Source organism: Schistocerca cancellata, chromosome 2 (assembly GCF_023864275.1).
Source record: "Schistocerca cancellata isolate TAMUIC-IGC-003103 chromosome 2, iqSchCanc2.1, whole genome shotgun sequence".
NCBI classification, from domain to species: Eukaryota; Metazoa; Arthropoda; class Insecta; order Orthoptera; family Acrididae; genus Schistocerca; species Schistocerca cancellata.
In genome coordinates this window covers 507,791,534-507,812,791 of record NC_064627.1, presented here as the reverse complement: position 1 = coordinate 507,812,791, position 21,258 = coordinate 507,791,534, and the positions used below count along the sequence as shown (strand labels likewise).

At 39.6% G+C, this 21,258-nt stretch overlaps 1 protein-coding gene across 2 annotated transcripts in view; it reads right to left on the bottom strand.

The window, feature by feature from the left end:
• Positions 1 to 10,801: 10,801 nt before the first annotated feature.
• Positions 10,802 to 21,258, bottom strand: part of LOC126162052 (G patch domain-containing protein 11) — a 158,966-nt gene continuing 148,509 nt past the window's right edge. The window contains exons 6-7 of one of the 2 annotated variants that reach the window (XR_007534991.1): positions 19,900 to 20,036; positions 10,802 to 11,062 (exon numbers count right to left, since the gene is read on the bottom strand). The gene's annotated coding sequence lies outside the window, so the exon portion shown is untranslated. The remainder of the gene's footprint in view (positions 11,063 to 19,899; positions 20,037 to 21,258) is intronic. The other variant, XR_007534992.1, reaches the window with a different exon arrangement.

The window sequence follows — 21,258 nt, the reverse complement described above, 5'->3', positions numbered from 1 at the left end:
TCCACTAAAAATCAGTAACAGATCACGATAAATCAAAGGACAAACGAATTTACTAGGAGAGTGTTTCCTCAAAATAAATAGTTACATTACTTTTTTTTTTAAGAGATATAATAGATGTTGAGTCCCATAGTGCTCAGAGCCATTTTTTTTAAGAAATTCTGCTTAATAACCACAAAATGCTAATTCATACGAATTACGATAAGAACTTGAGATGTCGTCAATTGCTATTTCGAGACATAATTAGTTTTGAAATATTTATTCGATTTCTGAATTATTACAAATATACGAATATAGTCAAGCTTATTTTACATCCATTACAGTTTACGCTAGCTGAAGCATAAATTTCCATCGTCATATCCACCCATAGTTCTAAAATACCATAGTTGAAGCTTTAGTATAAGGTCTTAATAACAACACTACATGTTTGACACAGTTATAGGTTGGAGAGCCAATATTGCTAACTATTGGACACACAGGAACATCTTCCTTACAGATCCTTGGAAGTCCATAAAGCCTCGGAGGAACCGTACCACTTGGTTTCAAATCTTGCGCAACTTCTGGTGGAAAAGCATTCAGAAGTGAAGCAGTCTTTCTTGCTACCTGGTTGTTGGGATCTTTATGATCTTCCAGTACGTGCTTTCTCTCAGTAAACTGTCATCACAAGACATTAAAACAGTGGCATTAGTTTTATCAGCTGGAGGAATCACCATCATGGTATCCTGGCGAAGCTTACGTAGTGCAGCCCCCGTTGCCACAGATTTATTACTCCATTGTGGCAAGGCCTTCATAACTGCTGTAAAAGTTACACATACTTTTCTGCCGAATCAAAAGAAAGCTTTTGAACAGTCTCTTCAGTAGCACTGATGAAGGAAGGTTTTGCTAACTCTTGTGGTATCGGCTCAAAGTTCAATCCTTTACTTAAAACCATCATTGTAGCTTACCTGTCATATTAATGACACAAGTTCCATGAACTGTAGAGTAGCTCCACAGACATCTCCAGACACAGTTGTTCAGAAACCAGGTCCAGTTTTTGATGGGTAAGCCAGATCCTTACCTCAACAATAGAGCACAAGCCATCCTTAAAATCTTCTTCATGGCAGTCGTAAAATGTACTAACCTGGTAAACTATGGAATTGTGCCATGGTCACGGCATTTTAATGAAAAGGTTGTTGTTGTTGTGGTGGTGGTGGTGGTGGTGGTGGTCTTCTGTCCTGAGACTGGTTAGATGCAGCTCTCCATGCTACTCTATCCTGTGCAAGATGCTTCATCTCCCAGTACATACTTCAACATGTCCTACCAACCGATCCCTTCTAATCAAGTTGTGTCACAAACTCCCCAATTCTATTCAATACCTTCTCATTAGTTATGTGATCTACCAATCTAATCTTCAGCATTCTTCCATAGCACCACATCTCGAAAGCTTCTATTCTCTTCGTGTCCAAACTATTTATCGTCCATGTTTCACTTCCATACATGGCTACACTACACACAAACACTTTCAGAAACGACTTCCTGACACTTAAATCTATACTCGGTATTAACAAATTTCTCTTCTTCAGAAACGCTTTCCAGATTGAATAACATCAGGGAGAGGCTACAACCCTGTCTCACTCCCTTCCCAACCACTACTTTCCTTTCATGTGCCTCGACTCTTATAACTGCCATCTGGTTTCTGTACAAATTGTAAATAGCCTTTCGCTCCCTGTATTTTACCCCTGCCACCTTCATAATTTGAAAGAGAGTATTCCAGTCAACATTGTCAAAAGCTTTCTCTAAGTGTACTAATGCTAGAAACATAAGTTTGCTTTTCCTTAATCTAGCTTCTAAGATAAGCTGTAGAGTCAGTATTGCCTCATGTGTTCCAACATTTCTATGGAATCCAAACTGATGTTCCCCGAGGTTGGCTTGTACCAGTTTTTCCATTTGTCTGTAAAGAATTCGCGTTAGTATTTTGCAGCTGTGACTTATTAAACTGATAGTTCGGTAATTTTCACATCTGTCAACACCTGCTTTCTTTGGGATTGGAATTATTATATTCTTGGTGAAGTCTGAGGGTATTTCGCCTGTATCATACATTTTGCTCACCAGATGGTAGAGTTTTGACAGTACTGACTCTCCCAAGGCTGTCAGTAGTTCTAATGGAATGTTGTCTACTCCCGGGGCCTTGTTTCGACTTAGGCCGTTCAGTGCTCTGTCAAACTCTTCACACAGTATCATGTCTCCCATTTCATCTTCATCTACATTCTCTTCCATTTCCATAATATTGCCTCAAGTACATCGCCCGTGTATACACCCTCTATATACTCCTTCCACCTTTCTGCTTTCCCTTCTTTGCTTAGAACTGGGTTTCCATTTGAGCTCTTGATATTCATACAAGTGGCTCTCTTTTCTCCAAAGGTCTCTTTAATTTTCCTGTAGGCAGTATCTATCTCACCCCCTTGTGTGATAAGCCTCTACATCCTTACATTTGTCCTCTAGCCATCCCTGCTTAGCCATTTTGCACTTCCTGTCGATCTCATTTTTGAGACGTTTGAATTATTTTTTGCCTGCTTCATTTACTGCATTTTTATATTTTCTCCTTTCATCAATTAAATTCAATATTTCTTCTGTTACCCAAGGATTTCCACTAGCCCTTATCTTTTTCCCTACTTGATCCTCTGCTGCCTTCACTACTTCATCCCTCAAAGCTACCCATTCTTCTTCTACTGTATTTCTTTCCCCCATTCTTGTCAATTGTTCCCTTATGCTCTCCCTGAAACTCTGTACAACCTCTGGTTTAGTTAGTTTATCCAGGTCCCATCTCCTTAAATTCCCACCTTTTTGCAGTTTCTTCAGTTTTAATTTACAGTTCATAATCAATAGATTGTGGTCAGAGTCCACATCTGCCCCTGGAAATGTCTTAAAATTTAAAACCTGGTGCCTAAATCTCTGTCGTACCATTATATGATGTATCTGAAACCTGTCAGTATCTCCAGGCTTCTTCCATGTATGAAAAGCTTAAAGAGCTTAATAACTTCACTCTCAAGTGTCATAGCTTATCCAATCACCGAACACTTAAGACTGTCTCCTCCACGAAGAGGTACTTGGTGTGCATCTTTTCTGGTGCAATGACTGCTCCGTTAAATTTCAGTTGTGCAGCCATATGAATTCCACTTCTTCTTCTGATATTTTGGCTATGTGTTGTTCAACAATCTTCAAAGTGAGTTGAAAGACTGACGCCTCAGCACTCACTCCCTCCTTTTGAACTCGGAGTGCACCACTGTGCATGCAGCACAGATACACAAGGCGCCAGATACGTCGATCGGTGGCAAGGTAGAGTCCGCGCAGAATACCATGGCCGGTAGATTCGCAGTCAACAGGGCACATGTGGGGAGAGCAGTAATAGTGGGGGCACGTGCAGGTGCTGTAGGGAAAATGTCGAGTGCTGGAGGGGAAGTGCTGTTCTAAACTGAAGCTCGGGTTTTTTGTAAATATCAATTGGGTTCCGTCCATACCCACACTTCCATGGTGACAATTCAAAAAGATATGTCACCTCTACTTTGGTTAATATTTAAAAGAATTCTACCGAAAATGGAGCGATTTATTTTTGGTTTGCTTGTTAACCATATGTAACTTTCAGAGAAGCTTCATGAGTGGCGGATTTTGAGTAAAATGTACACATTTCTCTTGCTGCCACGTTAAGGGGAGCCGGAGGTGGTCAAATCCAAAAAATTACGATTTTTTTTTGCTACCGAAAATTAATTGGAACATTCCTCTTTAATGTAAACTTTGAATTATTGTTCTACTCGCCCTAGAAGTGGAGTTATTACCATTGTCCCCCACTAGACTTGGCCACTGTTTCTATGTTTCGATATAGTGTATCAATACGTGGAACTGTTTCAGTGTTTCGGAACGGCTGTGGTTCACTGTTTCGAAACAGTGGTGTTTCATTCCACCCCTGTCTCGGATATCTGGACCAGATTCGATCTCGAGCCAGACACAGAAACTGTATCGTTGTTTCAAAATAAGGCTGTTTCAGTCCACCTGTGCTTGGAACGGACTGATTGTATCGAGACAGTGATGTTTCATTCCGCTCTGTGTCGGACGAGATTCGGGCTCGGCACAGGTACTGAAACACAACATACCACTTCGTGAAACACTTTCAAGAGTGTCGAAATCGTTTTGACAAGCAATAGCATGAAGCTTAAGATATCCGTAAATAAAGCTTCGTTTCTAGATGACTGTCCTATTCCGAAATAGCGTAACATTTGCTTTATAAACATTAACCAAACAATAAAACAACGCGTACTATTCACATTCAAAATAATAATTATGTGAAAATCATTCAGTTAAATTACACTTTTTTTTTATAACATACGTTTCTCTGTTCAAGTACAGTAATCATATTAAGAAACGCAAGTAAGCCTAGAACATTTTGAATTAAAAAAAGGCGTAGAGTGACAGTTATTATATATATACATAAATTTAATATAGGTATAATTGCAAGCAATCTGTTTGACATATCACTGATAGTGTAATGGTGAACGGGAAGGGCTGGGAAGCATGGTGAACTCATAGTAACGGTTCGAAACACCTTGAAAGACAAAATTTTTTCTGTTATATTTCGTTATTTATTCGAATTATTTGGCATTATTTGTGAGTCTATAGTCACTGTGCCTACTATCCACAACGATTCCCTTTGTGTGCATGGAAATTAGCAGGATGGGTATATTCCCATACTAGCGGAATGTGGGAATCCCAGTACCATATCCGTTGTTTCTGCAGTTCGCTCCCACCTCCAGTTCCGTTCGTGGTGGATCTTCTGTCTTCAGCTATGGCTGTCCTCATTATGAAAGTCACGACACGAAAGCAGCGTATTTGCTGCATGAAATACGAAACTGCCAAGACGCCTAAGTGATATTTTCATACTTTCTGCGATATGATTAGCGCTCTCGCACCTCATTTGTGTTTATATGGACATACCTATACAGTAGACATTCAATATGATAAAATGTCTAGGTTTATTAGATTACAAAACACAAACTGTTTCACTGTTTCGAAACAGCGTATCGAAACATTACACTGTACTGTTTCATTTGTTTCGAAACAGTTACGTGTTTCAGTTTGCCCATCTCTATCCCCCACGCCTGCAGAGGAAATGGGCGGCCGCTGAATGCATCTAACACCCTCTCGTGACTTCCTGGCGAACTGCTTGGGATTTTCTCGGCCTGTTACGCATACAGCGCCTTATGTTACGCATACAGCGAGTGTGCAAGGGTTGGCTACAATGTTTTCTGTGACAAATGAAGCGCTAAGAGGGATTTGGTAGTGGCATTAGATGGTTCCTGGCAAAAGAGGGGTCATAAATCCCTGAATGGGGTTGTAACTGCTACTTGTGGTGATAGTGCAAAAGTGATAGATGTTGCAATATTATCGAAACATTGTAGGTGCAAAAATAAAATCAAAGGAGAACACAGTGGAACCTGTGAGGCAAATTTTAGTGGATCATGTGGAGCAATGGAAGCGGATGGAGTGAAACAAAGTTTTGAACGTTCAGTTCCCAGATACGTTAGGTACAAATACTACCTTGGGGATGGTGACTCCAAAGGTTTCAGGACTATAGAGGAACTGAAACCATATGGAAATGAATTTGTAGTTGAAAAGTTGGAATGCATTGGGCATGTGCAAAAGCGTATGGGTGCACGGCTTCGAAGGCTCAAACAAACTTTGGGTTCAAGTAAGCTCAGTGATGGAAAGACAATAGGAGGGAGAGGTGATTGAATGTCTACAGAGATACTATGGGTATGCTGTAAGGCAAAATACTAGTAATGTTAGTGACATGCGAAAAGCAGTGTGGGCATTGTTCCTTCATACTGCCTCTTCCAATTAATACCATCAACACAGCCTGTGCCCAAAAGATTCCTGGTGCAAATATAATGCAAAAAAGGACTATGATCATAAACATGGTTTGCCAGCAGCTGTGATAAATGCAATAAAACCAATTTTTCATGACTTAGCACAGCCAGAATTGTTACACAAACGTCTACATGGAAAGACACAGAATCCCAATTCGAGCGTAAACAATTTGATTTGGAAAGTGATTCCTAAAAGGGTGTTTGTAAGCATAAAAGCACTGCACTTTGGCATTTATGATGCAATAGCAACCTACAATCAAAGGAACAGTGTGAAGTTCTGAAGGCATTAGGATTTACAGCTGGGGTGAACACTGTACGAGCACTAGGATAAGAGGAGCAGAAAGAAGAGAAAGGCATATGAAGTATGATGGAACAACAGGCCAGAAAACAAGACAGAAAAGGAAGCTTTTGGAGGATGAAGAAGAAGACCTTGATAATCCATTCTATAGTGCAGGAATGTATTGAGAAACTTTGATAGCCATTTCCCGTAAATTAGAATTTTTCGAATGTAAGGAACATTTTCTCAAAATCCACTCAAGCTAGAGAGATGAAATTTTTATACAGCACTGCTAGTGGTCAAACTTACATTGTAACACAGCCATTTGGCAATATGTTCAGTAGTTTCATTTCAGTTTAATTATAAAGCAATTATTTGTAAAAAAAATTGGGCCATTAATAAAAAAAAAGTTGGAAGGAAACTAGAAAAGATACTCCAAAATCCCTCTGTCATAACTGCAATACTAAACCACTGTATATGTAAAAAAAATTCAAATTTTTCTATTTGGTAGTTTATTCATAAATGTTCCTCAAACTTAGTGATTTTAACATGGGCAGCATAGGCACCTCCGGCTCCCCCTAAAAATTTCCCTATGTTGCCAAAACACAGCAGAGTTTACAAAACGTCACCTCACTAACATGTGCAGACACAGTTGTGAGAAAGTTCTGAAACAATGCAGTGGTTTATTAAGTGAAGAACTAAGATCGGTAGCTTATGAAAAAGCACATCCTTCATTCAAAATGAACGTAAAATGTCTCCAATTACATCCCAGACCCATAGCATTTCTTGTTCCAACAGTTATCGATGGCCCTTAAAAATTAAATTCTTTCGTGGAAAAAGCCTGTAGTTAGTGGAACAACTCTGTAAATAAAAAAGTTTTACATAATATACATGTGGAAAAATACTATCACAATAACTATGACCAGTAATGAAATGATGGTCACATCATCATGAAATCGTCTTGCGCTTTGGACGAAAATTGGTCACTTCATATCGGCCCACCGTATCCTCTGCGAATTCTAAAACAAGAGTGCCTCACGTCAGTAAAATCGCTAGCTGCATTGATGTTTCCGACCAGAAATCGGTACACGTGACCTGCTGTTTTACACGCCTGGCTGCAACAACAGAACAGCTGGCGCTGAACTCTGTTCGAATGAAAAATGGTTGTATATTCGTAACTTTAAAATGTGTAAGCTTTTCCTCAGTTTGATCCAGCAGTTATCTACATGTATTAAACAAATTAGTGAGTATACCAAACCGATGACTGCTATTAAAGGGAAAAATATGGTGCCAATTACATGTCATTTGTGTGTAAGAATTTTTGCATAACAGAAAAAAACATTGTGATTTGTATTTTTTCAACAGATGTGTGTCACTCCGTTGTTGCAGTAGACTCAATATTAAACAGTAGTCGTCATTTGTGTAACACATGTGATTAAGTTATTTATCATTAAATATTGAGAAATGCATTACAGTTCTGAAGCTTTTACCACAATATTAATACTGGGCCACACCCTACAATACTGGCATATTCGGGGTTACTTTCAATACGAGTACATTTGTATAGATATTGTTATTATGACTGTATACTCATAAAGTACTTTAATTTTATATGATTGTCTAAACCAAGTAAAAAAAAAAACCTTAAATTTCATGAACACTTCTCTGTTAACGCTTGATGTACGACACGAAACACATATTTTTCTGGACATTTGTATCACTGGTAAATGAAGTTCATTGAAATCACCCCAATGAAGTTGGAACTATCGAGATCTATGCAGCCTAAAAGCGAAACCAAGAAGTCTATGTACATCATGTCTTTGTGATGACCACTCTCACCCAGCTGTTGTTTACTTTTGTAATAAGGCTTCATTTTAGCATACAGTGGTAATAAAAAGTTAATGTTGCAAATCATTGAGAAGGGTGGCCTGTATCTTTCAGTCGCATATGTATTAAATATTCCTTTGAGATATTTTTTCCACTGGATTACTATTAATGTATGGTATAGTACGGTTTGCACAAAGATAATACAAACAAGAAAATTTTAACAGAAGAAAGTGTAGCTTGTAAGCAACTGTTTTTTACTTACAGTAGTTTCTACTTTGTGAAGGATGGAGTCATTTTAATAACTCGCTGTGTACGTAATAAATGTGTGTTAACCATGTCAATTTGAGAACTAATTGTATGACTACTGTCTGATTCAGTATAATTATCAATCCATCTCTCAGTGTGATGGCAACTGTAAATAGCGTTAGCTTCAATGATATTAAGAATATGGAAGCCACGTGAAAAACAATTAAGAGGATCCTATCTACTTTCTTTCCCACCTTAAATATAGGGTCATATACTGGGGTAATTTGGCAGCAGCTAAGCGAGTTTTCACCATACAAACAAGGATGGAAGCCTAGAAACACCTCTAAGCCTATGTTTCATAATTTAGATGTTCTATCTTCACCTTGTACTTACGTTATGGAGATTCATTTATTTTATTTTTTAGCTAACGTAATAGGCAAGGAATAGACTATTTGAACCATATTCATCTCCTTGACAGCATAAACTACGTAAGAAGCAGCACATTCCACCAACAAATTAAAAACTAAGAAATAACAAAGCAAGCGATATGAAAAGTAGGCAAGTACAGCACATGTCTAGCAGCTACCACCATCCAACGGTGGCAGATACTTTCAGAATGGGAGTCACAGACCATATGTAACATGGTCTATGATGGTAGTATACATGTAGCCAAGTGTTCCGATAAGGCACGTGGATATGGTCACATGATGTCAGTTCCGGTCCAAAACGTCAGTGCAGGCAGGCGTTGCAGTGGCGCGAGACACTTTCAAGATACAACACCTACATGATATACAGTCAGATCCATGATTGGCGGCTCGCGCATGTCGAGGCACAGACAGGGATTGGATTGTTGACGATTCTAATCGACAGTTGCGGTACACGCGTGCGCGTGTTTTCCTGTTTGGAGTAAGTGTATATCCTGCAAAGTATGTCTCTCGCTGCTTATGCAGAATTTATCACTTACACCGACAATCTGCGATGACAGTTCGCAACAAGTGGAATCGAAATTCACTAAACAACTCGCTACAATCACGTTTAATGTTCACATTAGCTACAGCAGAGCGCTCAAAACAGTACTGAACGCTAATTGGCTGTTGGAGAATACGTGACGTAGGTGCACAGAACAAGCCTACACTTGACCGCCATCATTCGTGACTTCAACTATAGATCTGCAGCTGCACTGTGGCGACATCTTTGTGAGTTTATTGCAAAAAGTGGTGGATTCCATGATTTATTCAATCTGAAGCTATCTTTCTTAGTTGAATTCGTCGCCTACCGAATTTAATTTGCTTCTTTCACTATTGAGTCCCAAAAGATGAAGTCGAGACCTAAATTTTGATGTTTTCATACACCATAGAATGCCCAGTGTCAATACAGTGCTCTGCCACCGCCGATTTATTGGGTTGTAAGAGCTGGGTGTACCTGCAGTACAGTGTGCGATTTGTGCTTTTACCAATTGGGGGGGGGGGGGGGGGATGTCTTAGCGGGTTAGTATAATTATATATGTTACTAGCTTAGACCGTGGCGTTACCCATGGCTAAACAGTTATTTATAAATAGATGTTAATGCCGAAACTCACTATTCACGCGTATGCACTATCAGAAAAGCCAACCCTTGTTATATCTTCAAAAGTACGTTATAGGTAAAGCTTACTTACAAAATCATTTACATACAGGTATACGAGGGGAATTCAAAAAGCTGCATTTATTCTGATGATAGAAAACTGAAACATGCATTATTTTTCTACGTAACCTCCCTGGACTTCAATGCAGTTTTCCCGACGTTTTACGAGTTTTTTTTATTATTATTTCATCAGAAAATACGTTTTTCGGTTGCATCTGTAACCAATTTTGCACCGCAGCAATGACGTCTTCATCACTTTCAAATCTTCTTCCCTGTTGTGCTTCCGTTAAGGGTCCAAACATGTGAAAATCGCTTGGAGACAGGTCTGGACTGTATTGTGGATGTTCCAGCACCAAGAACCTCAACTCCTTTATTGCGTCGGCTGTCCGTTTGGCAGAATGTGGGCGAGCGTTATCTTGCTGCAGGATGACACCTCTTCACAGTTTTCCACGACGTTTGGATCTGATTGCAGGTTTTAGTTTCGTACGCAACACGTCACATCCACCATACGATACAGACCTGGCTCTCAAGCCTCGTTTACGCTGGGGCGACGTCTTGCAACATTGTGGCATGCTACGGAAATGTGGCGTGCGTCGTCTTGTAGCATGCTACAACAGGCAACATCTTGCGGCGTATTTTGCATGCGGCAAGTTAATTTATACCAAAGCAACAGAATTTGTGCCACACGTGTGTCGGTCTTGCAGTATAATGGATGATAAAGTGATCGCAGTGGCGGCCTGCTTGGTACTTGCACCACTAATGTATTTATTTAAAGTAATATATTCTGCTATTTCCCTCATAGTGCCACAAGTATGTGAAGCAATTTTATTACATAAAGGTAAGCACGCAACATTCAATACTGATTTCATTTAAGTAATGTTTTATTGGCATTTTAAGCAAATAAAAATGGGTATTAAAGAACTGTTAAAAATACTTATTTCTAAAATCGAATTAATTCGAGCTCTTCTGTTTCTGTTTGAACAAATTCGTCACAATTATTATTGTCCACATATACAATTTCACAGCTAGGTTTTGCAACCAATGTTTCAATGCTCGGAGTTTGCTGTTCATACTCCCCCTAGGCCGCTTTAAAAAGAACATTTGAAAATATGTGCTTGACATATGTGGGAGGTACATGTTCTTCAAGAGCTTCATCGCCGTCATCTTTTGATACTGTGTCCTCTGTGTCATCAGTCTGAAAAAATAGGGAAAGTAATGAGTATGTTTTACTTTTCAGATTCCAAAGTATACTGAAGAATGGCAGAAGGTAGCAAGAAATTTCTAAGTGGATTGGAATTTCCCTCACTGCATAGGAGCCATATATGGCAAACATGTGCAAATTACGTGTCCTCCGAATACTGGAAGTGAATACATCAACTACAAAGAAACATTCAGCACTGTCCTTACGACAATTGTATACGCAAATTACTGCTTTCAATACGTAAATGTTGGATGTCACAGGGACAGAAAGACGGGGGAGGAGGAGGAGATTGACTTAGAGGGGGAGAGAAATTGACCTTAGCGAAGGGGAGAGTGACGGTAGGAGGTGATAGAGGAGAGAAACAGATTTTGAAATGCTTAACTACTACATATCACTTTTTCAAAATTAATAACCAAACATATTAATAGTATTAATAGTAAGACTGTATTAAAAACTTTCAGTGTTCAACTCCACAAATTTAAATTATATGTAAAGTTTTACTCCAGTGCATGGGAAATAAACATCCCATGTTGGGATGCGTAAACTAAAACCATAGGAGGGCATGGTCTGATGCAGAGGGGGGGAAATCCCCCCCATCCCCCCCCCCCCTGCAAATCGCACACTGCTGCAGTATTGTGTGTATCTTTTGTGGACTATACATGTCGTCTGTCCAATGCGTGAAAGATCACACTCACAGAGGATCTTGCAACCCCCAGACTTCCAAAGCCACAAAAAATCTTTAATGGAACCCAGGAGTGGTGCTGTTTTGAGGGAAGGGGAGGGGGCGAAAAATCACTTTTACTTTGTGTTTGCTGGCCCTATTTTTGACAGTAGGCTTTCCACATATGGCAGGAAAGCCATATATTTTTCAAACTTTCCATGTCTTCTTCTGCATTCCTTAGCCCAGCGTTGTTTTTATTGATAATGTGTATCTGCTGTGGAGAATACAAATTGGTTCAAATGCTATGTTCATGTGTGGAAGCTCGTTCTCAGATTACTCTATGTGGGAAGCCTATCATCAAGAATAGGAGGGATCCTTAGCAAACACAAAGTAAAAGTGATTTTTTGCCCTGTTTTAATTCTGTAAGTCCGGACTTATGCTTTCCCAGTGCTATAGTAGGGCACAAAAATTTCATTGCTGCATACATTGGATCCCTAATTGGCAAAAGTGTTTATATTTATTAAACGCATACACACAAAATTCCAGTCATCTCTTTCTAATTTCATCAACACCAGAAGCAGGTAGATCCCTTAAGCAATGTTTCACACTTGGGCCCTATATACACGTAAGTTAAGGGAAGAAAATTTTGAGGACGACTTGGAAATAGTAGTTTGCTCTTATTGACAAAAATTTCTGACATGTTTCTGTAAGAAGTTGAACAGAATTTTCTTCTAGGAAATGAATAAGAGTCTTTTGACTCTGGAAGACAGCATCAAAGAGAAAATTAAAAGCACATTTCAGAAACAAGTGTTAAGCTTTGGTGATAAGGTTATTTAGATTACTCATGACTGAATCAGCACTTTTTAGTTTATCCTCAAATGCAGCTACATTAAAAAGCACAGTAATGCAGACCAGTTACCTACTACGCAGCATAGACATTGGTGCATTGCTAGTCATCTTGTAGTTGCTCGTTTCAGTATCTTATTCTTTTCCATGTTCATAAACTCTTGGATCTCAACTAATTATGCAACAACGCTTGGAACGGTAATATAAATAAGATGATATATTTCTTAGAACGTTTTCTTCGGCATGAGGGAGATTCTCACGAGCTTTACTACCTACTAAGGCTGCTGAATGACTAATGCATTACATTATGACATGATGTACCTCATGTTTAAGGAGAGGAACGAAAGAATCTCCGATACCAACAATTAAATTGATTCCATCACACGAAATGCCTACAATATTAGTTATTTGGATCATGATGAATTCTAGAAGTCCTGTTCTAATTATACCTGAAACTACAGACATACCTGACCACAACACACAGCAATTTATCTAAGCTTATGTATGAGCTTCCATCCTACAACACTTAAGAGAGCGTATCTTTGATATCAACAAATTCAATTGTTTCTACTTCAGCAAAAATTTCATTTATGAAGTTGGTGCACTTCGACCTTTTCACTTAAATGTTCTAAGCTACTTTAGAATCAGAAAATACATGATTCTCTAGGGTGATTAAATGATCAACAATCTGGAATGCAACATTATGTTCCGGGGGTTGGGGGAGGGAGTGTCTTTCTTTGACTGATTTGTTAATGGGTTATTTCCATTTTAGGTATGTATCTACTTATGGATGGCTTGGTCGTGAAAGTATGGGCACACCGCCACAAATACAAGGGTGTGCTGAAAAGTAATTCCTAAGAATTTTTTATGTGAAATCTCTCAAAGCTTTTTCAATAAAACAAACATTATTAACATTCTACAGATTTATTCTTCATATCTATATTTATTTCCCAACATAGTCACCATGGTGATGAATGCTTTACTCCCAACGAGACACCAGTTTGTCATACTGTCGCTGTAGAAGGTTTGACATTGTTGGAGCCACAACCTAACCTCTGCACAGTTGCATCACTATCAAAGTGAAGTACTCGAAGGCGTTCCTAAAGTTTTGGAAACGGATGAAAACCGGGTGGTGCCAAGTTGGGACTGTGTGGAGCAGGATCATGACAGTGAACCCAAGGTGTCAGATTATTGCAGTTGTCGTAGTGCTCATGTGTGGTCTTGCTTTGTCATGCTGAAGGAGAGGGTGCTCCATGAGTGGATGAACTCTTTGAATTCGAAACTCAATTAAAGCACATTGCTTCTCATACACCGACACAGAGACGTTACACACCACCATGTTATATGCTACAATTCGGAACCCTCTTGCGGCATAGGGCTACAAATATGTAGATACGAAGAAAGAATAAAAAGTGGAATGTTAATAACGTATGTTTTATTTTAAAAGGTTTTAAAATGTTCATATAAAAAGCTTGGAGATATTCCTTTTCAGCTGGGCCTCAGGATTGTTGACTAGCATTCTTGCTAAGAGTAGTGGAATATCAATGGCTGGGATTGGCAGTTTGCTCTATAACTTGTTACAAGGTTACAGTTATAATATCTGGTGTATTATTGGTACGTTCCCCGTATCATACACGAGAGAAACTACCTATACTGGTGACCGAGAGGTGATTTGAACACACGATCTTCTGATGTAGGTATTTTCCCAAATATAGGATTGGGGAACACACTTTTAATACACCCAAAAAGATATACGGATGTAAAGCATTTATTTGCACACAACACAATACAATGTGTACACCTTGTAACATGTTCTATACTGAACTGTAGTTCAAGTAACAGACATTTCACTCTTCTGCCTGAGAACGTCAGTCAGCAACCCTATTTGTGGTGGTGTAACCACAAAAGTTTTGACTAACTTTATATGTTTCTGTCTTCGAGTATGCTTGTATAGTTGCCTGCCCAGCCTGCTGCGCGGGCGGGAAGGCATGCCAATCTCCACCATGAATCCGCCCGGTGTGCCGGCCAGCCTGTGGATGGTTTTTAAGGCGGTTTTCCATCTGCCTCTGGGAATGCGAGCTCGTTTCGCTTATTCCACCTCAGTTACACTATGTCGGCGATTGCTGTGTGAACACTATCTCCACGTACGCGGCCACGCAGTCTAGGGCGTCATATCACAGATTGTACAGCCCCTACCGCCAGAGGTTCAAGTCCTCCCTCAGGCATTGGTGTGTGTGTGTGTGTGTGTGTGTGTGTGTGTGTGTGTGTGTGTGTGTGTGTGTGTTGTTCTTAGCATAAGTTAGTTTCAGTAGCGTGTAAGTCTAGGGACCAATGACCTCAGCAGTTTGGTCCCTTATAAATTCACTCATATTTGAACATTCCACATACACGTCGATTATAATTACTCTACCACGCAAACATTTGGGGTTACATTCGTCTGGTATGAGACATTCCTGGGGAGGGGGGGGGGGGTCCACTGGGGGCTGAACAGCACAATAACCCTGTGTTAAGTGTGGTGCAGAGGTGGGGTGAGTGGACTGCTGTAGCTTGTTGCAGGGTTGTAATACACTGAGGGCTATGGCAGGGACATAACCTCTCCATCGTTTGTAGGTCCCCAGTTCAATACACAATACAATGCTCAATGCTTATATAGTTCACTTTTTCCACATAATATTTCCACATTACATGCAGCACACCTACATTTGAATCCATTATGAGGAAGATGTCTTAACCATATCTAAAAAGTAGGATTATTTGGGCACTGGTCTCGAAAATTATTTTTTCTCGAAACCTTCTCACCGTCTTCTCCTGGTTTTCTGGCCTTTATTCACCATGAGCTTTTCATTTCTTTTAAGGAGAACAATTACTGTTTGTACCTTTATACTGAAATGTTAATACACTGTAAGACAAAAAAAAAAAAAAAAGACGCACCACAAAGGAATTATCTGAAAGGAATGGAAATCAATAGATATGATGTACATGTACAGACAAACAAATGATTTCAATTAAAAAAAATTAGATAATTCATTCAAGAGAAAGAGCGACACAAATTAAGCAAGTCAATAATACACCAGTCCACCTCCGGCCCTTATGAAGGCAGTTATTCAGTTTGGTGTGGATCGTTAGAGTTGTTGGACGCTATGCTGAGGGATGTTGTGCCAAATTCTGTCAAATTGTTGCACTAGACCATTATAATCCCAAGTTGGTTGTTGGACCATGCCTATGACACTACAAACGTTCTCAATTGGCGAAAGATCTGGCGATCTTGCTGGCCAAGTAGGGTTTGGCATGCACAAATACAAGCAGTAGAAACTCTCGCCGTTCAAAGGGATGTATTTTCTTGCTGAAATGTAAGCTCAGAATGGTTTGCCATGGAGGGTAACAAAATGGGTGGAGTATCATCGACATACCACTGTGCTGTCAAGGTGTCATGGATGACTACCAAATGGATCCTGCTGTGAAATAAATGGCATCCCATATCATCAGTCCTTATTTTCGAACTGTGACAGTCAGGTTGGTATCCCACAGCAGTCCAGGGCGTATCCAGACACGTCTGCACTTCTCATAAGTCCTGGAATGTTATTAACTGGAGTAGAGTTGTCTTTAAGTGATAAACCCCACATTGAACTGAGCCCTGATGACCAGCAAGGACGTGTCTAAGGACGCCTGGGACTGTGGAGGAATACCAACCTGACTGTCGCCTGCCCTATGGCCCATCAACCAGGATTGCCATTTCATTTCATATCAGGATCCCTTTGGTTGTTATTTGTGGCACCCTTACAGCACAGCTGTATATCGATGAATTCTACGCCCTGTTTTATTTCCTTCATGGCATGCCATCCTGGGCTTACATTTCAACAGGATTGTAGTGTGATTTGGTAAGTCTGGTAAATTTCCACGAAAGAATGGAACAACAAAAATGTTGTGCCTTCATAATTGGCAAGCTTGATTATTGCAAGGGTTGTACAAATAATTTCAACATGTACAGTATAAGTTCATTGTTGACAGTCTTCTGAATTGGTCAGTGTGTCAACTGCGATCGAAAATGGAGAAAACTGAGTTTTGTGCTGTTATTAAACATTTTGATTTGAAGGTTTGGACTGCTGCACGAATCAAAACAGAACTGGATGAAGTTAACATGGACTGTGCACCATCATTGAAGACCATTTACTTTTGGATTAATGAATTTAAATGTGGTTGGACAAGCACCAAAGTCGAAGTGCGCTCCAGCCGTCCAACTGACGTCGTCACAAAGGTAACCATTGACAAAATCCACGATATTGTGAAGCAAGACCTCTGAATAATAGTTCGTGAGATTGCTGAGGCTGTAGGAATATCAGCTGAGCGAGTGTGTAGTATTCTCATCGAGAATTGGCTGTGAAGAAGCTCTGTGTGAGGTGAGTGGTGCGATTGCTCATGGTCGACCAAAAGTGCATCCAGCAGAATATTTCAACACAGTGCCTGGCTATGTTCGGTTGCAATCCCCAAGACTTTTAGTGCCGCTTTGTGACTTGAAATTTGGATCAACCATTACTCACAAGAGTCAAAACAGTAGTCAAAACAATGGATAAAGCCTGGCGAACGTTCATTGAAGAAGGCAAAGGCCATTTTGTCATCTGGTGAGGTGATGGCTACTGTTTTTTTTTTTGTGCGTGTTTCCAAAGGAATAGTCCTCATAGAAAGGGGAGAGTTTGCCAAAACAGGCTAGTTTGAAAAAAAGTACTCTCCCTATCTCTCCAGTTGCGGCTGCTATCTACTGGTTTTTGCACTCTACTACTTCCTCCCATGACATCATCAGTCTCCAGTGAGCAAATGTTTGCTGTCCTTTGTTTAATGGCTTGTGTGCTTCAAACTTAATAATTAGCAAGTTTTGTTAAATTATTTTCTCCAGCTTAAGTGCTGTTTCCACCTACTCATATTAAATAATGGGAGAAGATAAGTTGTTATTAATAATATACTATTATCGCCCTTTATTAGTGTGAAATAATAGTTTCATAACCTTGGAATAGTCGCCATCGCCGCGAATATTTGCTTTACAATGCAGAATTTGCCAAAATGGGGTACTACATGGTTGGGCAGAACTTGATAGTGTTCCATTTTAACCAACTAAACTCCATGATTTGCACAATTTACAAATAAAGCATTCTCTTACTTTGTATTCCATTTGGCTATGATTTTATTTTTTTTATTTCCATTTGAAGGTAAAGAAAAAAATAGCAAAAGTTCGTTACTGCATATGTCAAGAAAATTAGTGTTTTTTTATTTTGTATTGGTTCATAAAGAAATGAATAAGTGTATAATTATTTAAATAGATCAAAAATTAATTTCTTCTTTTTGAGAAATTTGAATTCTAGGGAAAATATGAAAGTGCTTACAAGTATTACTTCACAGGCCGCAAATGGAACATTGTCTTACTTTCTATTCAGATTAATTCATAAAGAAATAGGAGGATGCACTAGTTTGTGACCCACATAACCAACTAATAATGTCTTTTTTTATTCGTCTTAATTCAGATTAGTCCTGTACAATGGAAACAATTTTTTTCTTTTTCTGATTGGTTGGTAAAATGGGAAAGCACATAAGAACAACTGAACGACACTCATGGCATGTGGAAAGTATGAACCTCGCCGTTAAGGATGTTTTAGAAGGCAAGATGTGTTATCTGAAGGCACTGCAGGAATATGGAGTTACATGTAGTAGTCTGCAAGCAAGAGTATCGAAAGTAATCAGTGGGTTGCCATCTGTGCAGAGACGTGCGGATAAAGGTTTGGATCGATATAAGGCGACATTCTCTCTTCCACAAGGGAAAGAGTTAATTGGCCATGTCATTACCATGGAAAATAGATTGTTTGGCCCAAGTCTTAATGAACTCTGCAGGCTAGCGTATGAATTAGCTGAGAGAAATGGACTTGCTCACACTTGCAGCAAACAGAAACAGATGGTTGGCAAGCTTGGTTTTATACATATCTAAAACGTCATCCACGTGTGAGTTTCCATGCTCCTGAGCCCGTGTCTCTGGCTCGTGGTATGAGTTTCAATCAGCCTGCTGTGATCAGTTTCTTTTCGCTACTAAAGCAGATTTATGATGAGCGCGACCAAACTCCAGACAGGATCTGCAACGTCAACGAAATGGGCATTGTAACTGTGCCCACGAAAACATCCAGATGCTTGGCGTTTAAAGGAAAGAGGCAAGTTGGTGTCTCTCCTCAGCTAAACGAGGGGTTCTCGTCATTGCGGAAATTTGCATGAGTGCTACTGGTGATTCCATGCCAACAATGTAATGTTTTCCCTAGAGAAGGAGCAAAACCAGAATTCCTGGACGAGACACTACCTGGAACTATTGCTGCTCACCAATTATCTGGGTGGCTGCAGAAGGAAATTATCGATATATGATTCCAATTATTTATTGATTTTGCCTGACCATCAGAAGAAAAGCCCGTTCTTCTCTTGGGACAGCCATGCAACTTACGCAAAGATTCTGGGACTAATTTCTTGGCTCAGATGAGTTAATGTAATTTTGCTGTGCTTTCCAGTACGTACAAAAAATCACTTGTACCCGTTGGAAGTCACTTCAGTACCCCTGTAAGCACATACTACTCTATTAAAACTAAAAATTAACTTCTGAGTCATCCAGGTCGTGCTGGGTAAATTGTATGTTGCAGCATTCACCAATGCTGCCACTCTTCGTATATCCATAGAAGGGTTCCGTAGCACAGGGATTACCCCTTTCAACCCAAATGTCTGCCCTGGTTGGATTTATGCTCGAGCCGATACTACAGACGGACCAGTTGAGAACGTTAATCGAGAAACACCTGAGCAGCACTCAACACAAGTGTCTGTTGCCATACCCGATGCCACCAATTTATTACTGACAGAAACAAACACTATAACCGTGATCACAGATGTCGTAATTGATTCTGCTGAGTTGGGTAAACCGAGTACCTCAGAGTTAACATTTAGTGATTTTCCGAAAAACATTGAAAAGATTCCCCAACCTTAGAGGAAGTGTAACCCAGACGACAAAAGATGAGGCAAAGCAGCAACTGAGTGATGCAGTAGCAGCTAAGGAAAGAAACTTCCCAAGGAAACTAGGAAACACTAAAAAGTCTGTAGTAATAATAATTGTTACTAATTATTACAAATAATTAATTAAAAGGAAATCTACTAAATGAAAAGTAAAATGAACCTAAATATTTCACACGCCCACACAGGTCACTTTCTTAGTCTCTCTAATGAAAATTAATTTTTGTCAGAAAATGCACACAATATTATCAACTTCGTAAGAAAATCACTACACTCCTTAGTTATACCTACTGTTTTTTACCTTTTTTATTGTTTGAAGTGAAGGTCAGTAGACTCGTGTCGTGCTGACAAACGTTTAATTTGGGTTTCTATAATCTCAGGGAAGTTACTGTCTTCTCGCCTCGCGTTGACAATATAAAAAATGTAGTAAAGCAAAATCTGTAACATTTATAAATTGGGGATTGATGATCATTACTATGAAATGAAAGCAGAAATGCCAAATTAAACAATTATTATTTAAAAAAAGAAGCTTTTTATACAGACATTTCGTGTATTAATCTTACAGTTTTGAACATAACAAAGAATTTTTTCCGTATTCTGGCGAAATATGTAGAAATTACAATAACCTTAGCCTGACTCTGGAATGAAAGAAAAAAGCATTCATAGTAAAGTCATATCAGTAATCGAAATTGGCGATAATAATGGCACAATTAAACAAATTCATAACAGGAATACAATTTCAGTTCATTTGAGCAAAACGGAAGAAAATAAGAGTCTGGTAGCGTAAGATGCTGTCGGATAGCGCGCGACTAAAGAAGAGAAAGAAAAGAAGAGCGCGCATTCTTATATACGAGGTGCATTCAAGTTCTAAGGCCTCTGAGTTTTTTTCTCCGGACTGGAAAGAGATAGAAACATGCACATTGTTTTAAAATGAGGCTGCGTTCATTGTCAATACGTCCCAGAGATGGCAGCACCATATGGCAGATGGAATTTTACTGCCAGCGGCGAGAATGAGAACTGTTTTAAATACTTAAAATGGCGACGTTTTCCTTACTTGAACAGTGTGCAATCACTCGTTTTCTGAATTTGCGTGGTGTGAAACCAATTGAAATTCATCGACAGTTGAAGGAGACATGTGGAGATGGAGTTATGGATGTGTCGAAAGTGCGTTCGTGGGTGCGACAGTTTAATGAAGGCAGAACATCGTGTGACAACAAACCGAAACCACCTCGGGCTCACACAAGCCGGTCTGACGACATGATCGAGAAAGTGGAGACAATTGTTTTGAGGGATCGCCGAATGACTGTTGAACAGATCGCCTCCAGAATTGGCATTTCTATGGGTTCTGTGCACACAATCCTGCATGACGACCTGAAAATGCGAAAAGTGTCATCCAGGTGGGTGCCACGAATGCTGACGGACGACCACATGGCTGCCCTTGTGGCATGTTGCCAAGCAATGTTGACGTGCAACGACAGCATGAATGGACTTTCTTTTCGTCGGTTGTGACAATGGATGAGATGTGGATGCCATTTTTCAATCCAGAAACAAAGCGCCAGTCAGCTCAATGGAAGCACACAGATTCACCGCCACCAAAAAAATTTCGGGTAACCGCCTGTGCTGAAAAAATGATGGTGTCCATGATCTGGGATAGCAAGGG